At 38.8% G+C, this 13600-nt stretch overlaps 1 protein-coding gene and 1 long non-coding RNA gene across 3 annotated transcripts in view; one reads left to right on the forward strand and one right to left on the reverse strand.

The window, feature by feature from the left end:
• The window catches only part of AGBL1 (AGBL carboxypeptidase 1), a 798761-nt gene that overhangs the window by 698681 nt on the left and 86480 nt on the right, over positions 1–13600 (forward strand). The gene's annotated exons all lie outside the window — the stretch shown is intronic.
• LOC128932496 (uncharacterized) overlaps positions 1–13600 on the reverse strand; it is a 127237-nt gene that overhangs the window by 58541 nt on the left and 55096 nt on the right. For both annotated transcript variants that reach the window (XR_008482383.2, XR_008482382.2), the window contains exon 2: positions 6881–6998. This is a non-coding gene — a long non-coding RNA (uncharacterized LOC128932496). The remainder of the gene's footprint in view (positions 1–6880; positions 6999–13600) is intronic.

Genomic DNA, 13600 nt, shown 5'->3' on the forward strand with positions numbered 1-13600 from the left:
ATGTCCTTGGAAGAGAAGAAACAAAGACAAACACAGAAAGAAGACAGTCATGTGACGATGGAGGGAGAGATTGGAGTGACAGATCTGTAAGCCCAGCAATGCCAGGGATTCCCAGTAAACATCAAAGGGCAAGGAAGGATTCTACCCTACAGTTTCCAGAAGGAGCATGGCCCTGCTGACACCTTAGGCCATTAAATAAGGTGAATATATTCGGCTATTAAACACATATTGTGTTTAAAATAGTTGAGGCTGTTTAACACGGAGTGCTGGGAGATGGTATAGCTTGACTTATGGCCTCCAGAACTATAAGGTAACACATTTTTGTTTTTCTAAGCCACCTAGTTTGTGATATTTGTTATGGCAGCTCTAGAGCAGAACTTCTCTAGAGCAGAAGTGGTCTGTGCCCTGTTAGGAATCAGGCCACGCAGCAGGAGGTGAGCAGTGGGCCAGTAAGCATGACCACCTGAGCTCCACCTGCTGTCAGATCAGCAGCAGCATTAGATTCTCACAGGAGCGCAAACCCTACTGTGACCTGCAAATGCAAAGGATCAAGCTTGCACGTTTCTCAGGAGAATCTACTGCCTCATGCCTGATGATCTGAGGTAGAACAGTTTCATTTAGAAATCACTCCCCTGAACCCCAACCATGGTTCCTGGAAAACTGTCAAATTGTTTTCCACAAAATGGGTCCTGGTGCCAAAATGTTGGGGACCGCTGCTCTACAGAACTAATATCACCTAGATGGATTTGGTGAAAACTTGTCCGGAAAACAGAGGTGTGAATGACCAAAGTGGATGGTGATTATGGGAGTTTGCAAAGGGGGAAAGGCATTTCTGGAATAAATACTTGCTGGCCAGTAGTACCACCTCATGGCTAAGCACAGTAATTTTGGAACCAGACACCAATGGGTTCAAATTGTTATTCTGCCTCTGAGAATGTTATGTAATATTTCTCAGGCTTTGTTTACTTACTTGCAGAATTGATATAATAATTCCCACACCATGGTGTTATTATGAGAATTAAATAGCATGAAACATGTAAAGTGCTCACCACAGTGCCTTTTAGTGCTCAATAAAATGAGGCAAGTTTCTAGTAGTTATAATTGTTCCAGTTGTTGTTTATACCTTTCCCATTATATGCCTTTTTCAAACAGCATTTTTGTTGGGAAGTCTTTCCAGATGAAATACTTCCAAAGTATAGCCAGCATATTTGTCCACAGGGAGTAGAAAAAGAAAGTGATGAGGACAAAATCTAACACTGAAGGATATTTGTGTGTATGGAAAGGGCACCGTGATGGTGAGGTTGGCAGTGATGCGAACAGCAGTGGCGGTAGTACGAGCAGTATGTTGGTAGCAGTAATAGAAGGAGATATGTAAAGTTAAGGAGAAAAATGGACAGTGGTTCTAGTAAGTGATTACTATATTCCAGACATTTCTCACATGCTTTGCATGTATTAATAAGAAAACCCATCGTCTCAGCCCAAAATCTCCTTAAGCTGATAAGCAACTTCAGCAAAGTCTCAGGATACAAAATCAATGTGCAAAAATCACAAGCATTCCTATACACCAACAACAGACAAATAGCCAAATCATGAGTGAACTGTTAGTCACAATTGCTACAAAGAGAATAAAATACTTAGGAATACAACTTATGAGGGATGTGAAGGACCTCTTCAAAGAGAAATACAAACCACTGCTCGAGGAAATAAGAGAGGTCACAAACAGATGGAAACACATTCATTGCTCATGGATAGGAAGAATCAATATTGTGAAAATGGCCATACTGCCCAAAGTCATTTACAGATTCAATGCTATCCCCATCAATCTGCCATTGACTTTCTTCACAGAATTAGAAAAAACTACTTTAAATTTTATATGGAACCAAAAAAGAGCCCATATAGCTGAGACAATCCTAAGCAAAAAGAACAAAGCTGGAGGCATCACACTACCTGACTTCAAACTATGCTACAAGTCTACAGTAACCCAAATGGCATGGTACTGGTACCGAAACAGAGATATAGACCAAGGGAACAGAACAGAGGCTTCAGAAATAATGCCACACATCTACAACCATCTGATCTTTGACAAACCTGACAAAAACAAGCAATGGGGAAAGGATTCCCTGTTTAATAAATGGTGTTGGGAAAACTGGCTAGCCATATGCAGAAAACTGAAACTGGACCCCTTCCTTACACCTTACCAAAAATTAACTCAAGATGAATTAAAGGCTTAAATGTAAGATCTAAAACCATAAAAATCTTAGAAGAAAACCTAGACAATAACATTCAGGACATAGGCATGGGTGAGACTTCATGTCTAAAACACTGAAAGCAACGGCAACGAAAGCCAAAATTGACAAATGGGATCTAATTAAACTTAAGATCTTCTGCATACCAAAAGAAACAGCCATCCAAGTGAATAGGCAACCTACAGAATGGGAGAAATTTTTTGCAATCTATTCATCTGACAAAGGGATAATATTCAGAATCTACAAGGAACATAAAGAAATTTACGAGAAACAACCCATCAAAAGTGGGTGAAGGATATGAACAGATACTTCTCAAAAGAAGACATTTAGGCAGCCAAGAAACATATTTAGAAAAGCTCATCACCACTGGTCATTAGAGAAATGCAAATTGAAACCACAATGAGATACCACCTCATGCCAGTTAGAATGGTGATAATTAAAGTCAGGAAACAACAGATGCTGAAGAGGATTTGGAGAAATAGGAATGCTTTTACACTGTTGGTGGGAGTGTAAATTAGTTCAACCATTATGGAAGACAGTGTGGTGATTCCTCAAGGATCTAGAACCAGAAATACCATTTGACCCAGCAGTCCCATTACTGGGTTTATACCCAAAGGATTATAGATCATTCTACCATAAAGACACATGCATACGTATGTTTATTGCAGTGATGTTCACAATAGCAAAGACTTGGAACCAACCCAAATGCCCATCAATGTTAGACTGGATAAAGAAAATGTGGCACATAAAACCATGAAATACCATGCAGCCATAAAAAAGGATGAGTTCATGTCCTTTTCAGGGACATGGATGAAGCTGGAAACCATCATTCTCAGCAAACTAACACAGAAACAGAAAACCAAACACCACATGTTCTCACCCATAAGTGGGAACTGAACAAAGAGAACACATGGACACAGGGAGGGAAACATCTCACATTGGGGCCTGTCAGGGGGTGGAGGGCTAGGGGATGGATAGCATTAGGAGAAATACGTAATGTAGATGACAGGTTGATGGGTGCAGTGAAACACCATGGCACATGTATACCTATGTAACAAACCTTCATGGTCTGCACATGTATTCCAGAACTTATTGTATAATTAAAAAATAAAATAACAACAAAAAATGTTAAATATCTTAAAGTGAATAACATTGAATTTGAAATCTAAGGGTAAGAATAAATTCATTTGATATGAAGAACAACATTTTGGTCTCCGTGAAAAAACTGAAAGTAATTCCATGTAACAGAGATGGAATGGAATACAAGACCAAGCTTCAAAAAGATCACAGATAAAAAATATAATTGTTTAAAATAAAGCATTCACAATGATTCATTTGTGTGACAGAATGGTATATTATGTTGATGAATTTTTGCCTTTTTATGTGATGGCCATAAATGTCAATGGACAGTATAAACAGGTCAATAATGTCATCAGCATTAATGACAATAGTAATTGTTGTTATTTATTGAGCATTTACTGTTTTCCTGTGGTATTGACAGTATTATGAGCTTTATTTTGTGTAATTCTTAAACCAATCTTCTGAGGGAGTGTTTCAGACACCTCTAAGGGGCTGCTTCAGATCTGCTCAGCTTCACTTATCTCTGGAACCCCTGACTATTTGTTCCATCCCAGTTGCCTCTGCAGTAACTGAGTAGGCATGTTATCCAACCAACATCACATGGGCACAACCCAATCCACCTTACTTCACACCTGTGCTGGTCACCTTTCAGTTCCAGTCTCAGGATTTCCTAACATCCCCTGAGAGATACAGTACCATAGGACCTGTTCAGTGTCCATGTGTGCACAGCCCTGAAGTACAGGGATTTACTGCCAATTGGGATGAGCTTATGACCAATGGAAAATGGAATTTAGTGAATATAATGGCCTCCTTTTTTTCCCCTGGACTAATTTTCCTGTGATGCAATAGCTTCATAATACTTCTTAGTGGAGAATCTCCTTAGTTAGAGTAATGGGCTGTTCTCGAGCACATGTGATGGCCACCACAATGACTCATCTCTGTTATCCCATTCTTCTCTGTTCCATTAACCTCTTCTCAAATTCCTGCTTCTCTAATATTTCTCTTCCAAATAAATTAGTAAAGCACCAGCATTTGCCTTTTAAAATAACCCAGGCTAAGATAATGGCACAAGAACTAGGCTGTTTATAATGTCTGTTCTGCAGTGGCATCACCATCTCTGTGACCTTCACCTGTGCATAATTGGGATGGGATATGTGGTGGTTGTGGTGACGGAAGGGAATGGGTACGGTGACAAGTATAGCAATTGTGGAGCAGGATGATGCTCTGTGGTTAGTAGGTCTATGCAAACCTACCCCTAAACGTCCAAGAAAGCTGAGAAGCCAAAGAAAGATGCTGACATATGCAGTTTCTCAGAAAAAAAGAGAGAAATCTAGCAGTGACCTACAACAGAAACCATGTCTGTGTCTTGGGCAATGGCAAGACAAGATGGTGGACCCCCACATCATTACCCCATCAGACCCAGTTAAACTGTAGGGAAAGGGATGTGTAGAATAATTACTGAAGAACAGGATTTAAGTAAGTATAATAACATCAGGGTTGTTTTGACCTAAGGGCAGGAATTATGGTAAGTACATGCTGTTACACAAGGAAGCGTAGGTAATATAAATATCTTGGAGGCACTGCTGGTACTGGGGTTAAACAGAAGTCAACCTGGCAGATTAGCAGCCAGGATGGAATTGCTTTAGTGTCAATAGATGGCTTTTGTTAGCAATGCTAGTAGCCTTGACAATGGAAAATGATAGGCTCAGGTCCACTGCTAGCTTAAGTCATGCAATGAAACTTGGATTGCTTTTATAACAGCTTTTAGTAATACGCTTTTCTTCTGTAGCTATAAAGCACACAGGACTGAAAATCAGGCACAGATTCCATCATAAGGGTAACAGAGCTGCTAATGAACCCAAATGCTCACCTTTAATAAGTTACCTTTAAAAATTAGGGCCTTGAGAGAAAAAGGGTGGGACATAAAACTTGAGATATGGACATTGGATGAACATGTCTGCGAATCTTTAATCTCCAAATTCCCTTGAATTCCTCAGGCCAGTAGATGTAACCCCCTTTCAATTGCTGCAGAACAGTCTGTCAGTGCCTTGAAATTTGCAATATCTTCACCTGAAGAGGGAGCCTTGCAAGACAGTACTTATACACTTCAAGGGTCTTTCCCCTACCCTTCACTGCTTCCACGACAATAATCAGGGTTAGGTCTTAGCACAGACCAATCAGGAAAATACAGTCTTGCTCCAGGAAATATAGACTATATGCAATAATAAAATAAACAGCAGGATCTTGCTAATGTGTTTGAATGAGAAACAGAAGAATCTGTATCACAATGCATCCTAAATAGGTGAGATTGGAATAGGGAGAAGCAAATGTAAGGCTGGACAGTGGAGAATTTATTAACATAGGAGCAATCACCTGAGAATCTGGATTTAATCTTTCATCAAAGACCCTAAGGCAAATTCTGAAAGTCTGCTGGATGCACCATAAAAACAGGCTAAATAAGAAAATTATATATTCATAGAATTGATGTGGAAAAAAATTAACAAAATTCAGTACCCTTTCATTATACCCTTTCATCTCAGAAAATTAGAAATGGAAGATAATTATCTCAACAATAAAAGGCATATACAAAGAAAAGCAGACAAATAATATTATATCTAGTAATCAAAGGCTAAATATATTCTCCTGAAGATTGGGAACAAGGCAAGCATGTCCACTCTCACCATTACTATTCAACACAGGTCTGGAAGCTCCAGCAAGAACAAGACAAAAAAGAAATAAAAGACACATATTAGGAAAAAATTAAATCATCTATATTTGCACATTAGATTGTCTGTGTAAAACATTCCATGAAACCTATCCTACCCAATCCCCCCAAAAAGCTTAAGAACTAATAAATGACATTATTAGGATTGTGGAATCTAAGATGAACGCACAAAAACCAACCACGTTTTTATACTAAAAATGAACATGCTAAAACTAAAATTTAAAATATAATACCATTTATAATTGCTTAAAAGAAAATACAACATCCACATATACCCTTAACAAAACATGTACAAGAATTAAAATTACAAAATGCTGAAGATAGTAACTGAAAATATAAATAAGTGCAGAGACATACTATGTTCATGGATTGGAAAACTCTGAATAGAAAAGATTATATTTCTCCCCAGATTGATCTATAGGTTTAATAAAATTCCTATCAAAATCACAGCAAGATTTTTTCATGAACACAGAAAAGCTTATTCTAAAGTTTATATGAAAAGATACACATTCTAGAGTAGCTAAAACAATTTTGACCAAAGATTATAGTGAGATGAATCACTCTACTTGACATTTGAGATTGCTTTGTAGCTATAGTACTCAAGACATCATGATATTGGCAGGAGAACAGAAGTATATAGATCAATAGAACAGAAGAGAGAATTCAGAACTAGGCTGGGTGTGGTGACTTACACCTGAAATCCCAGCACTTTGGGAGGCCAAGGCAAGTGGACCACTTGAGGTCAGGAGTCCAGGAGCAGCCTGGCCAACATGGGGAAACCCCATCTCTACTAAAAATACAAAAATTAGCTGGGTGTGGGGGTGCATACCTGTAATCCCAGAAACTTGAGAAGCTGAGGCAGGAGAATCGCATGCACCCAGGAGGTAGAAGTTATAGTGAGCTGAGATTGTGCCACTGTGCTCCAACCTGAGTGACAGAACAAGACTCTGTATAAAAAAAAAAGAAAAGGAAATCAGAACCAGACCTTCACAAATATATTCAACCAATTTGGACAAAGGTGCAAAAGCAGTTGAGGGGAGGAAGTCATTTTAACAAATGTTGTAGAAGTAACTGGACATCCATAGGAAAGAAAATGAATCTTGACCTGCAACTTACACCTTATCCAAAAATTGGCTGTGTCTTTAGGCTTGATGCCAAAAGCATGATCCATAAAAGAAGAAATTGATAAATTGGGTTTCATCAATATTAAAAACTTTTTTTTGTAAAAGACTCATAAAGGAGTTGAAAAGACAAGGTAGAAACTGTAAAAAAAAAATTGCAAACCAGATATCTGGGAAAAAACTTTTACTAAGAATATGCTTTAAAAAAACTCTTACAACTTAGTAGTAAAAATTCAAACCATCCACTTAGAAAATGGACAAAATGCAAAAAAATGGGACATTTTAGCAAAAAAAAAAAAAAAATACAGATGGCAAATAGCACTGAAAAATATGTCCAGCATTATTAGTTATACGAAAAATGAAAAAAGGAAGGAAGGGAAGGGAGGGAAGGGAAGGGAGAAAGGAAGGGAAGGAGGAAGACAAAGGAAAGAAAAACCAATAACGGGAATACCTATCAGAATGACTATCTTTTTTTTTAAGCGGTAACACCAAATACTGATGAGAATGTAAAGAAACGATCACTCATTTATGCCTGGTATAAATGTGATGGATGATAAAGAGATAATATATTAGATAGATAGATAGACAGACAGACAGATAAGGTAAATTGTAGATAAACATGCAGTTATAAGAAATGATGCAGAAAGATTCCATGTACCTTTCACCTAGTTCCCTTCAGTGGTAATTTCTTGCAAAACAACAATCATATATTACAATCAGAATATTCACACTGATATAATCCACTGATTTTTATCATATTTCTCCAATTTTGGTTGAACTTATTTGCATGTATATATGTATGGATAAAAGAAAAGTATAAAAAAATCTTCAGAGTAGTTCCTTAAGGCTTCTACACATCAAAGCCCTATACTAAGGAGACAGAGATCCCTTTGCCTATGTAAAAATGGCAAATATTATTGATGTCCTGGAGAACTAAATGTTGCCAGAGAGTAGAAGATAATCTCAATAGAGACTGGAGGCTGATGCACTGGTGAAGTCTGAGGGATGCAGTGTCTACCACATGAAGCATATTGAGAACGAATTCAGAAGAGTCAGGGTAGTGAAAATGTTAGAATTGATTTATTATACAACATTGAAAATTCACCATCTGATTTTTTTTTTTTAGAATTCCCAGAAAACACTCCTTTCACTAAGTCAGTGGTCCTCAAACTTGAACTTTAGAATTTCCAGGAAGAGACCAAAATCTCCAGAAGGGCTTGTTAGACATACGTTTTTGGGTTCCATACTTGAAGTCTCATTTAGTAGACTCTAAAATTTCAGGTGTTAAAATTTGCATTTCTAGAAATATCCTAGGTGCTGTTAATGTTACTGTTCTGGGGTCTACACTTAGAGAGAACTCTGCACCAAGACAGTTAAGAAAGGCATTGGGGATGAGGGAGCATCAGCATTGTTGAGAGGTTCAATGGTGGCTGTCCTCTGTAGGCTAGATTTGACCATGGGAGATCTTAACATGGAAATAATCTCCCTAAGACAAATGGTGATGATGAGAGTCCAGAGTGGCTGAGGCTGGGTGGCAGCACTTAACTATCAGAGACAAGGAGAATATACCTGATATAATTATTATAATGGGTAAGAACACTGTCGGTAATCTGGATGTCTTGACCTGCAGAGATTTGTAGCAATGTCTGAGATCAAGGTGACTTTTGATTAAAGGCAAAGGTCTGCTTTATAAGGAAGGGCCCTGCAATGTCATTGCAAGTAGATGTGGTAAAGATCTCCCTGATTCCTCCCAAAGGGACTTGTGCTAGGATTACTATGTATGAGGACTAGAAAATAACGACTATTTTAGGGCAGTTAGAGAGATGTTCTAGAGTTTCGTTATAAGAAAGCCAGATATTTAATGGAATTGGACTCAAGCACATCTCATACTGGGCCCAATGGATATGTACATCTAGCCTGTGTTTATTTTCCTGTGTCCTGAATGTATGATGGACATAATTTAATAGCCAGCCATATTGATGATTTGATGTGAAGGCTGTCACGGTGAGAATGGCTAAGTAGAAGCCCCTAAAACCTCCTCTCCCTTTCAGCCAAGATCCAAATCAGAAGCGAAATTTGTCTTCTTTGAGGAAACTCTTGAGACCACTACCACCACCAAAGCTGTGTAATTACGGAGGGGTAGTGGTCCTCTTCATTTATCCCATTACTATGTCTAGATCCTCAAAAGCCAGGTGGATTATGGTGGCTACCATAACATAAAAGATGGTAGCCCTATCTGCACCTTCCTGCTGGGTGTGTTGTTTTACAGACAATTAACGTAGCCTCTGGCACTTCATGTAGGATTTTTTTTTTTTTTTTTACAGTCTTGCTTTGTCACCCAGGCTGGAGTGTAGTTGCATGATCATAGCTTACTGCAACCATGGACTCCTGGGTTCAAGAATTCCCCCTGCCTCAGCCTCCTGAATAAGTATGCCTACAAATGCATGCTACCTTGCCCAGGTAATTTCTAAAAAAGTTTTTGTAGAGTTGGGGTCTCACTTTGTTGCCTAGGCTGGTCTCAAACTCCTGGGCTCAAGAGATCCTCCTGCTTCAGTTTCCCAAAGTTCTGAGATTACAAGCGTGAGCCACTGTGCCCAGCCTGTTGTACAAGTTACTTATGGCAAATGATTTCTTGATAATTCTAGCAGGCTGAATAATAATCCACAAATATGTCCATATCATAATCGCAGTCATCTGTAAATTTTAATGTACATGGAAAAAAGGGACTTCGCAGATGTGATAAAGTGCAGAATCTCGAGATGGAAAGATTATCCTGAATTATGCTGGTTGGCCTCATGTAATCATACAGGTCCTTATAAATAGGATTAAGAGGATCAGAGCCAGAAGAAAGCAATGTGGTAACAGGGGCAGAGACTAGAGATGCTCTTTGAAGACAGAGAAAGGGGCTATGAGCTAAGTAACACCAGGGGTCTCTAGAAGTAGAAAGCAGAAGATCTAGAAAAGGCAAAGAAATGAGTTTTTCTCTAAAACTCCAGAAGGGAGCCCTTCTGACACCTTGCTTTTAACCCAGTGAAGATAATTACAGACATGTGGTTTTCAGGAATATGAGAGAATAAATTTGTATTGTTTTAAGAAATCAAATTTGCGGTAATTTTTGCAACAGCCATAGGAAAGGAATATACCATCAGTATTAGCAAAAAGGATTAACAGAGTGCAAATTACTCAGTGCCTGCACCAAGTCTGTGATAAAGTTAAAAATTATATATATAGTCATATATAATTCATAGTCATAAAATTCAAAATTATACATATACATATATATTGTGTATATATGGTATAATAAATATTGTATATATATAATCGAATATATTATTGTCCCTAAATTGATGACATGATGTTGATTGAACCTAGTGAGTAGGAAATGGCAAATATTACTGATGTCCTGGAGAATTACAGGTTGCCATAAAGTAGAAGATAATCTCAACAGAGACTCACGGGGCGATGCATTGGTGAAGTTCAGAGGGATGCAGTCTCTACCATATGCTGGGACTGTCTAAGGTTAAGGATATATTGTTAGGCTTTGTACTTTCTACCACTAAGTAAGAGACACAACGCTTAGTGGGCTTCTTGGAATTTTAGAAGGATCATATGCCACATATGAGAATATGGCTCCACCTTGGAAGACTGCAAGGGTCAAATGCACTCTGATAAAGAGAAGCCTCTGCAACAGGCTCAGAATGCAATGCAGGCTACCCTTCCACTCATACCATATGACCCTGTAAATCTAATGGTGTCAGATGTTACAGTGGTAAAGACTTTGTTTCTTTGACAAGCCCTAATAAGAGAATCACAGTTCACATGCCACCTTTCTGAAGCAAGATGAGGCTTTCTATGGAAGAGAACCACTAGCCATTTGAAAAACAGCAGTAGAACTATTTGGTCATTTCAAATGGAAAGAAAAGTAATCTGAGAAAAGGACACATAGACTTCTGGCCTTTGAGAAATGGCTGAGCTTGTTGCAGAGGATTCTGGGTGGAATTAAACTTGAAGATCACAGACAAGCAGATTTGAGGGGGAGATACAGTCACAAACCTGTAGGAATGGTCCCAAAGTGTATAGATATTTTTATTTTTTAAACAATATAATACTTATTAAATTTTGTTACTATTTTATAACATAGATTTATTGACTTTGGGCTGGAAATATTAGTTGTGTGCATTTGTTTAGTTCACCGCAGAAACTTTAGCACCCTGGGCTAAGGATTAAATGCCCACAGTATACCACATTTATTGCAATAGCCAAGAATGCTGCTACACATTTCCACACACACCCAGGAGGGTGCTTGGTTCTCATTCTACTTAAGAATAACTTAATACCATAAAAACTTACCACCTGGTATAATTCTTAAAATATAGTAATTTTATATATTTCCAATTTTAAAAGTTAGATGTATTTAAATTTTCTCAAATATTTTATTAACTTATATGTTTTAATCTTTTTTGGCAGTATAACACACATACTCTACTCTCAGAATTAAGTTTTAAAGAATACAATTCAATAAATTTTTTACCTACATATTATACCCATGTAATCACCATCCAGGTTAAGATGTTGGATATTTTTAGACTTCAGAAATTTTCAGGACCCTTTTCAATCAACCTTCTCTCAAAGGTTAACTTCTTGTCTAACTTCCATCACCATATATTAGTTTTGTCTGCTTTTGAACCTTATTAAGAAAAGAATCATAGTAAAGCATTCAGATCTCTGTCTTTCTTTAATCCTTTCAAAAAGCATCTACTACCAAGCAGGCTTCAGTCGCCAGGTGAACAGAATGACTCATCCAGTCATGTGAAGTAGTCTCTGACCAGTTTATCCCAGTGTTGGTGCAATTAGTCCATGAACATGTGGTCATGGTGGTAAAGATGGAGGCTACACCAAAGCCCAACAGCATAAGCTCTCTCTGATCTAGTTACTATAAGGACCTATTAGTGTCCATCCCGTCAGCAACAAACACTCTGCTTTCCATGTGGCTCCATTTCTTTAAAAGCCTAGCCATTAATAGCAGACAGGCCAATTATTCTAAACATTTTTTTATTATGAAAGGGTATTAATTTGGCCTTATGGGACTTAATAGATAGTCTAGGCTAGGATTTTGTCTTTTTTGTCAGCAAGAACTGCACCCATACCACCATCAGAGTACTTATAAAATGCTTGCATGGCATCTTATACAACAATGCCTCAGATTAAGACACCTGTTGTATTAGTCTGTTCTCATGCTGCTAATAAAGACATACCCAAGACTGGGTAATTTATAAAGGAAAGAGGTTTAATGTACTCATAATTCCACATGGCTGGGGAGGCCTCACAATTATGGCAGAAGGCAAAGGAGGAGCAAAGTCATGTCTTAGGTGGCTGTAGGCAAAAGACGGCAAGTACAGGGGAACTCTTCTATAGAAAACCATCAGAGCTCATGAGACTTATTCACTACCATGAGAACAGCATGGGGAAGACCTGCCCCCATGATTCAATCACCTCCCCCTGGGTTCCTCCCACAACACATGAGGATTATGGGAGCTAAAATTCAAGATGAGATTTGGGTGGGGACACAGTCAAAACATACCATTAAATCCCAGGCTCCTCCCAAATCTCGTGTTCTCACATTTCAAAACAAATGATGCCTTCCCAACAGTTATCCAAAGTCTTAACTCATTTTAGCATTAACTCAAAAGCCCATAGTCCAAAGTCTCATCTGAGACAAGGCAAGTCCCTTCTACCTATGAACCTGTCAAATCAAAAGTTAAGTTAGTTACTTCCTAGACACGATGTGGGTACAGGTATTGGGTAAATACACCCATTCCAAATGGGAGAAATTGGCTAAAACAAAGGGGCTACAGGCCCCATGCAAGTCTGAAATCCAGGCCAGTCAAATCTTAAAGCTTCAAAATGATCTCTTTTGACTCCATGTCTCACATCTAGGTCATGCTGATGCAAGAGGTGGTTTCCTATGGATTTGCGCAGCTCCAGCCTATGGCTTTGCAGGATACAACTTCCCTCCTGGCTGCTTTCATGGGCTGGTGTTGAGTGCCTGCAGCTTTTCCAGGCACAGGCTGCAAGCTCTCAATGGATCTACAACTCTGGGGTCTGGAGGGCAGTGGCTTGCTTCTCACATCTCCACGAGGCAGTGCCCCAGTGGGGAAATCTGTGTAGGGGCTTGCACCCCACATCTCCCTTTTGCACTGCCTTAGCAGAGGTTCTCCATGAAGGGTCCCCCCCTACAGCTCACCTCTGCCTGGATTTCCGTGTGTTTCCATACATCTTCTGAAATCTAGGCAAAGGTTGTCAAACCTCAATTCTTGACTTCTGTGTCCCTGCAGGCACAACACCACATGTGAGCTTCTAAGGCTTGGGGCTTGCATGCTCTGAAGCAACAGCCTGAGCTCTATGTTGGCCCCTTTTAACCATGGCTG

The sequence above is a fragment of the Callithrix jacchus genome, chromosome 6 (genome assembly GCF_049354715.1).
Source record: "Callithrix jacchus isolate 240 chromosome 6, calJac240_pri, whole genome shotgun sequence".
NCBI classification, from domain to species: Eukaryota; Metazoa; Chordata; class Mammalia; order Primates; family Cebidae; genus Callithrix; species Callithrix jacchus.